At 43.2% G+C, this 12780-nt stretch overlaps 1 protein-coding gene and 1 non-coding gene across 2 annotated transcripts in view; both read left to right on the top strand.

Annotated features, from left to right (window-relative positions):
• LOC126416951 (uncharacterized) overlaps positions 1–12780 on the top strand; it is a 521435-nt gene that overhangs the window by 169244 nt on the left and 339411 nt on the right. The gene's annotated exons all lie outside the window — the stretch shown is intronic.
• On the top strand, positions 1767–1845 carry Trnas-cga (transfer RNA serine (anticodon CGA)). Its single transcript has one exon. It is a non-coding gene; the product is annotated as a tRNA-Ser (tRNA).

Here is a 12780-nt window from a genome sequence, read left to right as displayed (position 1 = left end):
CCCATCCTGTCCATCTTTGTTGGGCATATTGTTGAATTCTGTCAACAATAGTTCCTTCTCAGCAAATGAGAACTTCTCAAAACATTTACGCCGGCATCTGTAAACAGATATTAGCGTATTATTAACCTATATACTCGGCGAATAGCATATTTTTACGATTTCCTGTATTACAACTAAAACATAAATTTAACCTTTGCGTCCATGAAAGGAATTTATATTCACATTTTAGTACAATGTTTCTACACAACTTGCCTCTGCTACAGAATATTACATTATGTACAGAGAATTCAAACAATGAACATTGTATGATTATTTACCTGCAATCTGCATCTGTTTCCTCCCTAGGAACAATGATTCCTTTCCAGTTGGCGTGCTCCAAACCCGTGACCTTCTTTTGTTTAATCACATTCCTCTTCCACAATTCGTGGCGTCTTTTCTTCCTTCTAAATTCATGTAAATCGTTTTCGGACTCGTCTGACGGTTCCATTACTGAAGTCATTTGGAAATCTCACAGCTGATTACTGCAAACCGCTACAGTGCTGCCCTCACGCCTCACATTTTTTCGTGCAACATAGGGTCTTGTCTCTGTGACCAGTCCTCTTTCTGCACGAAACGTAATTTCAACACTGATTTTGACAGGGAAAAATCACTGAACAACTCCCATTTTAGAGCCAACAGAATCGGAATCGTGTGAAAATACCAACTACAGTAATAACTCATATATCCCAAAAATGATGACAAGTCCCGTTTCTTATCTCAACGCCTGAATTGTCTTGAAGAAGAAACCGCACGACAGGTATGTAATGTTTCCTGCACAGCTTCAGGCGAAATGTTTCACCAGGCCCTCGTACTGTCGGGGGACACTATTTTCTAGACATCTTTCCGCGCTCACTGTGAGCTCAGAAATGAGAAGAGCGACGTAATGCTATCTAGGGTCATACTAGAGACACTGCCCAACACATCTGTGCAATGCTTTATTGGATTATCATAGTCGTTTTCATTTCGTAACCGATCGGAACTTACTTTCTGGACACCCCTCGTATACGAATAAGCCTCTCCTGGCCCTAGAGAAGGGGTGGTTTCATTGACGCCCTTCATGGCGACACCTAGGCATTTTATTGTCGATTCTGAGCGGCGGTACGTCCGAAATGTTTTTTCCCGGCTACCTATAATAAAACCGTGTGATTTCAACAATGGGCGTCGCAGTTCATTGAATGTTCAAATGTGTGTGAGATCTTATGGGACTTAACTGCTAAGGTCATCAGCCCCTAAGCTTACACACTACTTAACCTAAATTATCCTAAGGACAAACACACACACCCATGCCCGAGGGAGGACTCGAACCTTCGCCGGGACCAGCCGCACAGTCCATGACTGCAGCGCCTAAGACCGCTCGGCCAATCCCACGCGGCTCTGACCTCATTCACACGGGTATCAGGAGAAGGTGTTTAATGTGGGTAAGGGAGGTTGTGACGACTACGCATCGTGCGACATGTTCACGGCGGCGTTGAGCTGAATTTTGGTGAAATTTTAGTACCAATGTAACAGCACTGACTCAGTGACCTACCCAAGTACGACTCACGCCCCGTCCTCACAGCTTTAATTCCGCCATTACCTCGTCTCGTACCTTCCAAACTTCGCAGAAGCTATTCTTTCTTCCAGGAGTGCTAGTTCTGCAAGGTATGCAGGATAGCTTCTGCGGAGTTTGGAAGGTAGGAGACGAGGTAATGGCGGAATTAAAGCTATGAGGACGGGGCGTGAGTCGTGCTTGGGTAGCTCAGTTGGTAGAGCACTTGCCCGCGAAAGGCAAAGGTCCCGAGTTCGAGTCTCGGCCCGACCCCGGCACACAGTTTTAATCTGCCAGAAAGTTTCATATCAGCGCACACACCGCTGCAGAGTGAAAATTTCATTCTAGCACTGACTCAGCTTACACTTAAAATGACCTTTTTTGCGCATGTGTCGATACCTTGCTTTTTGAGACATCGCCGATCCCGAGAGTGACATCGCAGGGCGCCACGCTTTTGCACCATTACAGAGGAAGGTTGTAGGCACCTTTGAGCCAAATTTCGAACTTCTGCGATGAAGTGGGAGACATTTAGGTGGTTTCGAAAAGTGACTATTTAATTATGTTTCGCAATCTAGCTAAATGCATCTGCAAAACTTTGATGTTACTGTTCTGTTACTATTATTATCGTCTACAAGTCATTAATTGCATCATCAACAGTAATGGTCCCAACACACTTCTCTGGGGGCATACCCGTTCCGTGATTTCTACAGGAAGTGCGGTGTGGTATTGAGTCAAATGCTTTTGGGTGTCAAAAGGACACTGCATCTATCAGACGGTAGATCCATGGTATTCAGGATGTCATGTGACAAAAAAGAGAGTTTCGGATGACAGTGTTTTCGGAATCTTTTCTGGTTTGCATGGTTCAGATCATTGTGCTCGAGATACCTTATAACGTTTGAGCTCATAATGTTATCAAGTATTTTACATCAGATAGGTGTCAATGATAGCGGACGATAGTTGTATGGGCGACTTCTACTCTTCTTCCTGCAGAAAGGTAGTGTGCTTTCTCCAGTTGCCAATCAACGCCGTTTCTTGTCAGGGAGACTATTGTTGAAAGGGGGGGGGGAGCGGCTAACACAATCACATTTTCTGTATGGAATCTGATAGGTATTCAACCAGGACCTGGAGATTTGTTCACTTTTAGCGATTTCAGCTCTTTTTCAACGCCGCTGGCAACAATGACGTTTCAGTCGTTGTGTATGCTATGGGTTGTTCACTATTATTTTGTGGCAAAATCACACACAATCCCAATACGAAATTAGCGGTTTCGCCCGTTAGCGCCCATCCACAGATCTTAGATGCTGTAGTCCACTCCGCTGAGGAAATGAAGTTTCTTCAGTGGTTGTTGTGAATTACGGTATCTGTCTTGGATTTGTAAATGCCGAAACCTCTAATCTAGTGTTCGCAGTGTGTATGATTGTAACGGTAAATAAATTAATACCTATATCACTTATCTTTGCAGTGGGCTAGAATTAAACTGTGACAATGCTCTTGGAGTTTTTTTAATTTTTTTGTTTGTAAAGAAATATTTGTAAGCGGAATCAGTTCTGGTTTTGCTCTGCTGGTCTCGATTTCAGTTTCTGTTTCATCCGTGAGTGTCTGGAAAGGAACTTCGGAGTCAATAGTAGCCTTTACATATGTCTTGTGACAGGTCTTTCGAGAAGAGTCTGCTATGGTAGTCACTGAAGGATTCACGCATTGCCTTTTTGACAGCCAAACGTGTTCCATTTATCGTTTCTCGGGAATTTTCTGGGTAGAACATTATTTATTGGCCTGGAAATTAACGGCTTTCACATTCATTTAACGCCGCCTGTGTTTTCCGTAAAACATGGTAATAACGAGGTAAAAGCCACTTATTTATTTTTTTCTCCTACGACGCTTTTTGATTGTTGGGTCTAAGTGAACCTTTCTTCTGACGTCTGCTCCTAGGTCAATAGACGTACCCCACGATTTTTCGACACATCGATGCTTGTCAAGCCTGCAGTTACGTGTGGATGATTGTGTGATCTCTAAAGGAGGCCACCTTTAGAAAACTAGTTCTACCCGTGCTTGAGTACTGCTGAAGTATTTGGGAAGCCCATCAGGTTGAATTAAAGAAGGTAAAGATGCAGTTCCGAGGTGGATTGCTCGATTTGTTACCGGTGGGGTTGATAAAACAAGCGACTATAACACAGTTGTTTCGTGAACTGAAGTGGGAATCCCTGCAGGGAATACGACATTCTTTTCGCGGAACAAAAGTGAACGAAGCCTATCACTTTGAAGGTCCTTACACGTCAAGATAACTTCTGCAAGAATTTGTAGCTCATTACTGCGTTTGTGCTAGATCTACCAGGCACTGATGCTGCTGCAGAGACATTATTGTCGAACACAAATGCTTAATGAACTAACCAGAAGAATACGTCAAGGTGAGACAGGTCATGGGATAGCGACTTGTGCATATACAGACGGCAGTAGTATCACGACCACAAGGCTTGAAAGGGCAGGGCTTTCACCGAACTGCCGTTTGTACTCTTATGATTCGTGTGTTAAGGTTTTCGACATGATTGTGGTCACACGACGGAAACTAACGGTCTTTAAAATCAAATTGGTAGTTGAAGCTAGATGTATGAGACATTCTGTTTCGGAAATCGTTAAGGACGTTACTGTTTCTAGATTCACACTGTCAATAGAGTGCCGAGAACACCAATTTTCAGACATTATCTCTCACCACAGGCAGCGCCTTCACTTGACGGAGAGCAGCGGCGTTTGTACATAGTTGTCAGTGCTAAAAGACAAGCATCACTGGGTGCAATAGTCACAGAAATCAGTGTGGGACGGACGACGAACATATCCGTTGGAACAGTGTGGCTAAATGTGGCGTTGATGGGCTAAGGCAGAAGACCGACGCGAGTGCCTTTGCTAACAGTACAAGATCACCTGCAGCGCCTCTCCTGGGCCCGGTTGGAGCTAGACGACTGGAAAACCATGGCCTGGTCGGATGAGTCCAGATTTCAGTTTGTAAGATCTGATGGTAGGGTTCGAGCATGGCGCAGACCCGTCGAAGCCATGGACCGAAGTTGTCAACAAGTTACTATGAAAACTGGTGGTGGCTCCATAATAATGTGGGCTGTGTTTACATGGAAGGGACTGGTCCTAATGAACTGATCATTGATTAGAAACACTTACTTTCTGCTACCTGGAGACCATTAGCAACTATTGACGGACTTCATGTTGCCACGGCAATTGACCATCTCACTGGGTCACAATTGTTCACCACTGGTTTGCAGAACATTCTGGAGAATTCGAGCGAGAGATGTCGCCATCCAGATCGTCCAATCCGAATCCCATCGCACACTCATAGGACGTAATCGAGAGGTCAGTTTATGCACATGATCCTGCACCAGCAAAACTTCCGCAATTATGGACAGCTGAAGAGGCAACATGGCTCAATATTTTTGCAGGGGACTTCCAAAGACTTGTTGAGTCCTTGTCACGTCGAGCTGCTGCATGCACTACGAAGGGCAAAAGGTAGTCCGACACGATGCTAGGAGGTTACCCATGACTTTTGCACCTCAGTATGGGTTTAGTGAGGAAATGTTAAGGAAGTAACTAATTTTCAGATTCATTTTCAGGATACTTCATGTGTGGTTTTTGTAAAATTCCGTTTGAAATACGAGGGATATCCAGAAAATAAGTTCCGATCGGTCGCCCGCATCTCGTGGTCGTACGGTAGCGTTCTCGCTTCCCATGCCCGGGTTCCCGGGTTCGATTCCCGGCGGGGTCAGGGATTTTCTCTGCCTCGTGATGGCTGGGTGTTGTGTGATGTCCTTAGGTTAGTTAGGTTTAAGTAGTTCTAAGTTCTAGGGGACTGATGACCATAGATGTTAAGTCCCATAGTGCTCAGAGCCATTTGAACCATCCGATCGGTCGCGAAGTGGAAACGACGATGATATTCCCATAAAGCTTTGCACAGATGTGTTGGGCAGTGTCTCTAGTATGACCCTAGATAGCATCACATCGCTCTTCTCATTTCTGAGCTCACAGTGAACGCGTAAAGATGTCTTGAAAATAGTGTCTCCCGCCAAGTACGAGGGCCTGGTGAGAAATTTCGCCTGAAGCTATGCAGCCAATATTACATAAGTGTCGTGCGGTTTCTTTATCAAGACAGTTCTCACCCGCATTCTGCAGGGGCAATGAAGATGCTCCTGCATCGTTTTCAGTTGGAAATGTTTGATTACTCACAATACAGTCCGTAATTGACTCTGCTAACATGAACCGCTGGCTATGAAGGCATTTTGGTACCGAAAACGAGCTGTAGGCCAGCGTAGAGAATTGGCGGAAAGCATTGGTCGTTGTCTTCTATGATAAGGGTATTGGAAAGTTGGTACAACGCTACGACAAATGTCTAAGTCAGAACGGCGACTACCTGGAGAAGTAGGCTGGAAGGTGTAGCTAACTGTTACAAATAAAACATTTCTGATTTTCACTGTGGTTTCCATTTCGCGATCAATTGGGACCATCTTTTTTTACAGCACTCGTATCAAACTCTAAAATGGCATACTTTCTTCTGCAAAATATAACAAACACTTTTTTTGGCAGCTGCACACGGAGAAACTTCCAGGCCAGTTGAGTGTGAAAAGTAACGAGCGTAAATGATAATAATCTTCTACCTTAATTGAAGGTCACATTATACGAAAGTAATAAATGGTGTTTTCATGTAACAACAGTAAAATATTTACTGCGTTATTAATGGAAGGTATTTTGATCTATTTTTGTGCGAATTTTAACAAAACTATACGAGGATGTATGTAATTGTAGCATAATACAAATACTGACTGCACGCTTTTACTTCGCTCCTCTGTGATCAGTGGAAGTCGCTGATTTCGTACTACTCCTGAACATTTCCACTGATTTTCAACCTCGGCTACGTAACGGTTGTGCCCGCTGTAACAATAAGTAGCCCTTGTGAATATAGTGGTGATCTGTGTGCATTGTTATGGCTAGTGATTGTTAATATTATTTACAAAAACGAGCGAAGAGGTTGTACCTAGTCCTTCCAGCAACTCAGCACAAACTTTCGTGTCACTTCAGCAACACATTAATCCGTTACATGTTTGTTTCTTGTAAGAAGTAAAGGAAACAAAAGAAAAATTCGGAGTATGAATTAAAATCCATGGAAAAGAAATAAAATCTTTGAGGTTCGCCGATGACGTTCTAATTCTATCAGCAAAGGACCTGGAAGAGCTGTTGAACGGAATGGACAGTGTCTTGAAAGGAGGTTATAAGATGAACATCAACAATATCAAAACGAGGACAATGGAATGTAGTCGAATTAAGTCGGGTGATGCTAAGGGAATTAGATTAGGAAATGAGACACTTAAAGTAGTACACGAGTTTTGCTATTTGGGGAACAAAATAACTGATGATAGTCGAAGTAGAGAGTATATAAAATGTAGACTCGCAATGGCAAGGAAAGCGTTTCTGAAGAAGAGAAATTTGTTAACATCGAGTATAGATTTAAGTGTCAGGAAGTCGTTTCTCAAAGGATTTGTATGTAGTGTAGCCTTGTATGGAAGTGAAACGTGAACGGTAAATAGTTTAGACAAGAAGAGAATAGGAGCTTTCGAAATGTGGTGTTACAGAAGAATGCTGAAGATTAGATGGGTGGATTACATAACTAACGAGGAAGTATAGAATAGAATTGGAGAGAAGAGGAGTTGTGGCACAGCCTGACTAGAAGAAGGGATCTGTTGGTAGGACTCGTTCTGAGGCATCAAGGGATCACCAATTTAGCATTGGAGGACAGCGTGGATGGTAAAAATCATAGAGGGAGACCAAGAGATGAATACACTTAGCAGATTCAGAAGGATGTAGGTTGCAGTAGGTACTGGGAGATGAAGAAGCTTGCACAGGATAGAGTAGCATGGAGAGCTGCATCAAACCAGTCTCAGGACTGAAGACCACAACGACAACAACAACAACAACAACAACAACAACAACAACAACAACACATGCATAAGCTTGCAGCTCTGGAAAAAGAGGCGAGACGATCGCGGGCTTCCGTTCCCAATGTCCTCCACTCAGGGGCCAAGTAAAAGTGCGCGATCATTAGTTTAACCGAAGTATATTGTATAGATTTAGTGTTATCAAAAGTTTCCACGAAATGTCTGCAACCGCAAGATACAGGTTGGCATACGAAAAGAATCACATGGAAGGACGAATCCACAACTCTTGCATCATTTGGCCTTTGAATCATCACATTTATTTACAATGTACATGATAGCCCAAAATGAAATATAATAACCACAGGGTACAACCGTAGAACAGATATTGTTGTTGTTGTGGTCTTCAGTCCTGAGACTGGTTTGATGCAGCTCTCCATGCTACTCTATCCTGTGCAAGCTTTTTCATCTCCCAGTACCTACTGCAACGTACATCCTTCTGAATCTGCTTAGTGTATTCATCTCTTGGTCTCCCTCTACGATTTTTACCCTCCACGCTGCCCTCCAATACTAAATTGGTGATCCCTTGATGCCTCAGAACATGTCCTACCAACCGATCCCTTCTTCCGGTCAAGTTGTGCCACAAACCTCTCTTCTCCCCAATCCTATTCAGTACTTCCTCATTAGTTATGTGATCTACCCATCTAATCTTCAGCATTCTTCTGTAGCACCACATTTCGAAAGCTTCTGTTCTCTTCTTCTCCAAACTATTTATCGTCCATGTTTCCCTTCCATACATGGCTACACTCCATACGAATACTTTCAGAAATGACTTCCTGACACTTAAATCAGTACTGGATGTTAACAAATTTCTCTTCTTCGGAAACGCTTTCCTTGCCATTGCCAGCCTACATTTTATATCCTCTCTACTTCGACCATCATCAGTTATTTTGCTCCCCAAATAGCAAAACTCGTGTACTACTTTAAGTGCCTCATTTCCTAATCTAATTCCCTCAGCGTCACCACAATGACAAATTATTCTCAAGCAAAGAATAGTGAGCTATAATTAAAAATAGAAATTTAAGGAACACGCTAATTATATACACAAATATTTGATCAGGCAAATGACCTAACCTCATATTTAATTACAACATCGCTCACACTTAGGCTTTTAGGCAGAATATTTAGAAGTTGAAGCAAATACATCAGAGTTTTAAGAAGGGAAAGGCGAAACTTAAAGAAGGCGAGGCGCCAAGTGAACAGTTTCACTATTGCAATAGCAGACACTCCTCAAACACACCCGGAAGGCACGTGCAGGGGCGCAACAGAACAGGCCCTCGCGGCCGTCAGCCGCCGAAATGTCGTGCTCGTACTTCTGAAGAGCTAAGAGGCGCTGCTAACAAACTCCACATAGGTGAGATCTATGCTACAGAACTATAAATTAAATCGACAACAATCACCACTTTTTTGAGATATCAAGGCTACAAGTCCAAAAAAGTTCATCATAAAATAAGGTAGTAAATATTACTCCCAAAAACACTGCCTAAAGAAAGTAGATCTTAAAGCACCTCTTAAGGGCGTATGAAACTATAATAATTAATGCCTCCCCAAACAATTTAAGCAAACTTTAGCCAAAATTGCACGGCTAGGTGGCTCTGTGAATAAAACATATAGAAAAATAAATGGTCAAGCTTACCCCTCCTGAGGAGTAGGCGCTACAAACAAGTGTTCCTTTGACTCAGTCCGCAGGCTTAACGACCACCTACAACCTAGTTTCAAAACACACACTTTAACACAGAGACTTTGCCTTAAAATAATAAAAGATAGAACTACAAACCTTACAAAATCTTAAACTCAGTAAACAGGAATTGTGCCACACAGCTCATGATCAAGTTAATAAAACCGAGAAAGGAAAACCGAGTAAGGAACTTCATTAAACACTAAAACTCAAACAGCAAACTGTCGTACACATGACAGGAAATTTAAGTTTCATTAGTAAACCACTGAATTTGAACGGAGTATGGCTTTGGTAATCCACACCAGGTAAAGGTCTCAATGGTACACTTCATCGTCAACGTAGGGACAGTCACTAATTTCCAGCCAACATTTCCAACAATGAAATAAATGCAAACGTTTACACGGTTGCTGCCAACATTAATCACAATAAATTAAAATGTTCCATTGATCCGTAAGGCACCAACAGCAGAGGCATGGACAGCACAGCCCGAGCGATACTGACCGTAAAATTTTCCACGAAAGGTCTTTGCATACGAGGAAATGATGAGGGCAAAACTCCAAGTGTCCAGGTCCGCACAGCATGGATAAACAGGGAAGTGCAAATCCATTGAAGGCCGTAGGAGGACACTGTCGATACCCATAGGAGGACACTGTCGATCCAGCAATGTGATTGGCAGCACCTAATGGAGTCACAAGTCGATCTCGGCACCAACAGGACTAACGGCCGAAGGAACCGTTGCGCGCAGAAACCCACGCGTGATACACTTATGCTGCGCCCCTCCTCTCCGTTCTCACTTCACAATCCGCTGCCGGCCTATTTCAGACACTCTGACTCAAGGATCATCTGCGAAAAGTGCAAGTTAAATTCGCGCTGTCTATCAGGGCGCCAGTGAAAAAGGTGACCGGGAAGACAGAGATTAAAAAAAAAAAACTGTAGCCGCCACGCCCCAATGTCGATTCATGTCAACTTCTGATCTGGGTCTCACATTTTGATTTTGGAATCTTGTCATATTGGTGTAGCCGCCTGAGGATAAGTCGGGTGGGGAGGATGTGGGCAGAGGGTTTGTCTCACGTGCAAGAGGTGAGGAAAGAGAGTGTCCGAGTAGAAAATCTACCTCGCGTTCGAGAGGAGTTTACAACGAAGTAGCGCAACCCATTCGCTGTCCAGTGCTGCCACTCGTGGCCAGCGGCAGAACCACGTGCAGAGAAGCAGTGCTCTGCGCCTGCGCGCCAGCTGCGGAGTGACCTGGACCTACCGCAACACAAGGCGCCAAGGCCGGTCATGTCAGACGCAGGGCACATACCTCATACGTCAAGCAGTTAGCGTGCCAGGAAACACTTGTCGTGATGTTCCGCCGACTCATAAAGCTCCACTAGCTCTCTACGAGGTTATGAGCTGCCAGCAGCAATTCTTCGGACAGTCTTGTTCGAATGAAATAGCTTCGTGACCGACACATTGCTTTGGCGAGGGCCGGTGTCAGATATGCGATTGCCTTGCAGTGAGTCCTTCACCCGGGAACAGTGCTGCAATTGGCTTCGGGCTAGGGTCGGATCATACCACGCGACTCGCTGCCAGCAGTGGCGAAGCTCTTCAGTTGCTTTTGAGCCTTAGACTGCCCGAAAATTCGAAGAAAAAGTGCGAGTAGCGTTAGAGTTTAACATTGAGTTGAAAACAATGCAGGTTTGTTTTGTAAGTTACTGCAGTTTCATTCGGTCCATCCGTGAGTTGCCGAGTTCATTGTATTGTGCATGGTATCCTATTAAACAGGTCACTGGAGGCTTCTATAAATAGCCTCTTGTCTTCACGCGGCAGCCGGCAGGGCAGCAATCACTCATGTGTGTCGCAGGGTGTTGGCAGTGAGGCTCGGATCAGCCGTGAAATCGTGTGTTATTTCGCGCGCTGTTCTGTCCTGGTTTTACAAAGCTTGTTTTGGTAGTATAATTCGTGAGTGCAGGTGATTATCTGATTGTGGCTTGTGCAGAGGGAAAACTGGTGTCTTTATTTCGCGATTTAGATGACAAACCATTTTCAGGCTGGACTTAACGAAACAAAGAGCGGTTATAGATACAAGCGATTCACCGTACACTTAAACATTAAAATAGTTGACGGGAACAAATCATAAAATTTCACTTTTCTTGGTATATGAAGTATCATTGGCTTACCTGTTGCTCTGTAACAAATGAACTGATTTTTCACATGTATTTTGTTTGGTGGGTCTGGAATGTGAAAAAGAATGGGCTTCGGCTTCTCTCGGAGTATGAGTGGTAAAAAATTTTGACAGAAAAACCGAGAAACACCAAAATTCAAAGTGGTACCTTCAGAAACAAGAGAGTTTTCACCTTTTGGGTTTGGGTCATGGACGAACTGAACATGGATTTTCTGAAGGAGCCACACTTCCAGCCATAAGATATGATGCGATTGTGAAACAAAGCCAATTCATAATCGATGATGTTGTTTGCGTCTTGGGCAAGTAAGAGTTTGCATTCAGAGGGCACTTTGAAGATGAAAGTTCCGACAACAAAGACCTCACCGATGTCATTAATGATCGCATTAAAGAAGGGTTACGTTCATGTGAGTTTGTTGGAATACAAGCAGGTGAAACACTGGATGTTTCTTGTGTCATAAATAATTATTATTCTCAGGTTTTCTAGACAAGACGGTCTCTTAAAAATATATACTGGTTTTAGGAATATTTCTAGCTACAAAACTGCTCATGGTTTATCAGAAATTATGGTAAATGCATTTAATTTGTTGGGGGGGGGGGGGGGTTACTGACAAAGTGGTGAGCCACGCATTTTGTGGAGCGTCAGTAATGGCAGGTAGGCGTGGAGGTGTCCAAAATTTTGTACGCGACGTACATTTTTACACTGTAGTAATTACATTGTCTTGAAAATATCAAAGCAGTTAGGATTTTCATTTACAGTCTTATAGGACTCCATACACTTTTTAGCAAGTACTCAAAGAGAACACAGCTCTTAGAAAATAAGGATTCAGATTGGCTGAGACATGCACTGCACGCCGGAATTTCAATTCACGATCTGCTCAGACAGTATACCTGAAACATCACGAGATGAGACATTTTCCAAAATACCACCGCAGATGATGAAGACTGGGAGGCAGAGCCGTTCAACAGTGCTTCTGGCTTTCTTAGCGTTCTTAATAACGCTCAATTCCTTTTCCTGCTTTGCCTTTAGCAAGAAACATTTGTGTATGTTAGCCTTCTCTATGAACTTCTTAAACACAAAACTGAATGTGCATTTAGTATGTGCAACACAGAAATCACGAAGACCATCAGTCTGTTAAAGGATATGAGTTCAGAAAAAATTATGATCTCATTTACTCAAAGGTGTGACATGAAATTTCAGAGCGAAATGAGTGTTAGTGAGGGTGACTTCCACTCCTTTCTTATCTCATGATATCTTACATAACGTCATAGTGCAAATGGAAATGAGTTTTGTATATCTTCAGAATATTCAGTTTATAAGTTGTTTGATAAGAATCGGTTTGGAAATTATAAATCAAATTACCCAACAGCAAAACTGAACGACCTTTTA

Source organism: Schistocerca serialis, chromosome 8 (assembly GCF_023864345.2).
Source record: "Schistocerca serialis cubense isolate TAMUIC-IGC-003099 chromosome 8, iqSchSeri2.2, whole genome shotgun sequence".
Classification (NCBI taxonomy): Eukaryota; Metazoa; Arthropoda; class Insecta; order Orthoptera; family Acrididae; genus Schistocerca; species Schistocerca serialis.
Note: the sequence above shows the minus strand (reverse complement) of the source record. Positions and strands in the feature narration are given on the sequence as shown.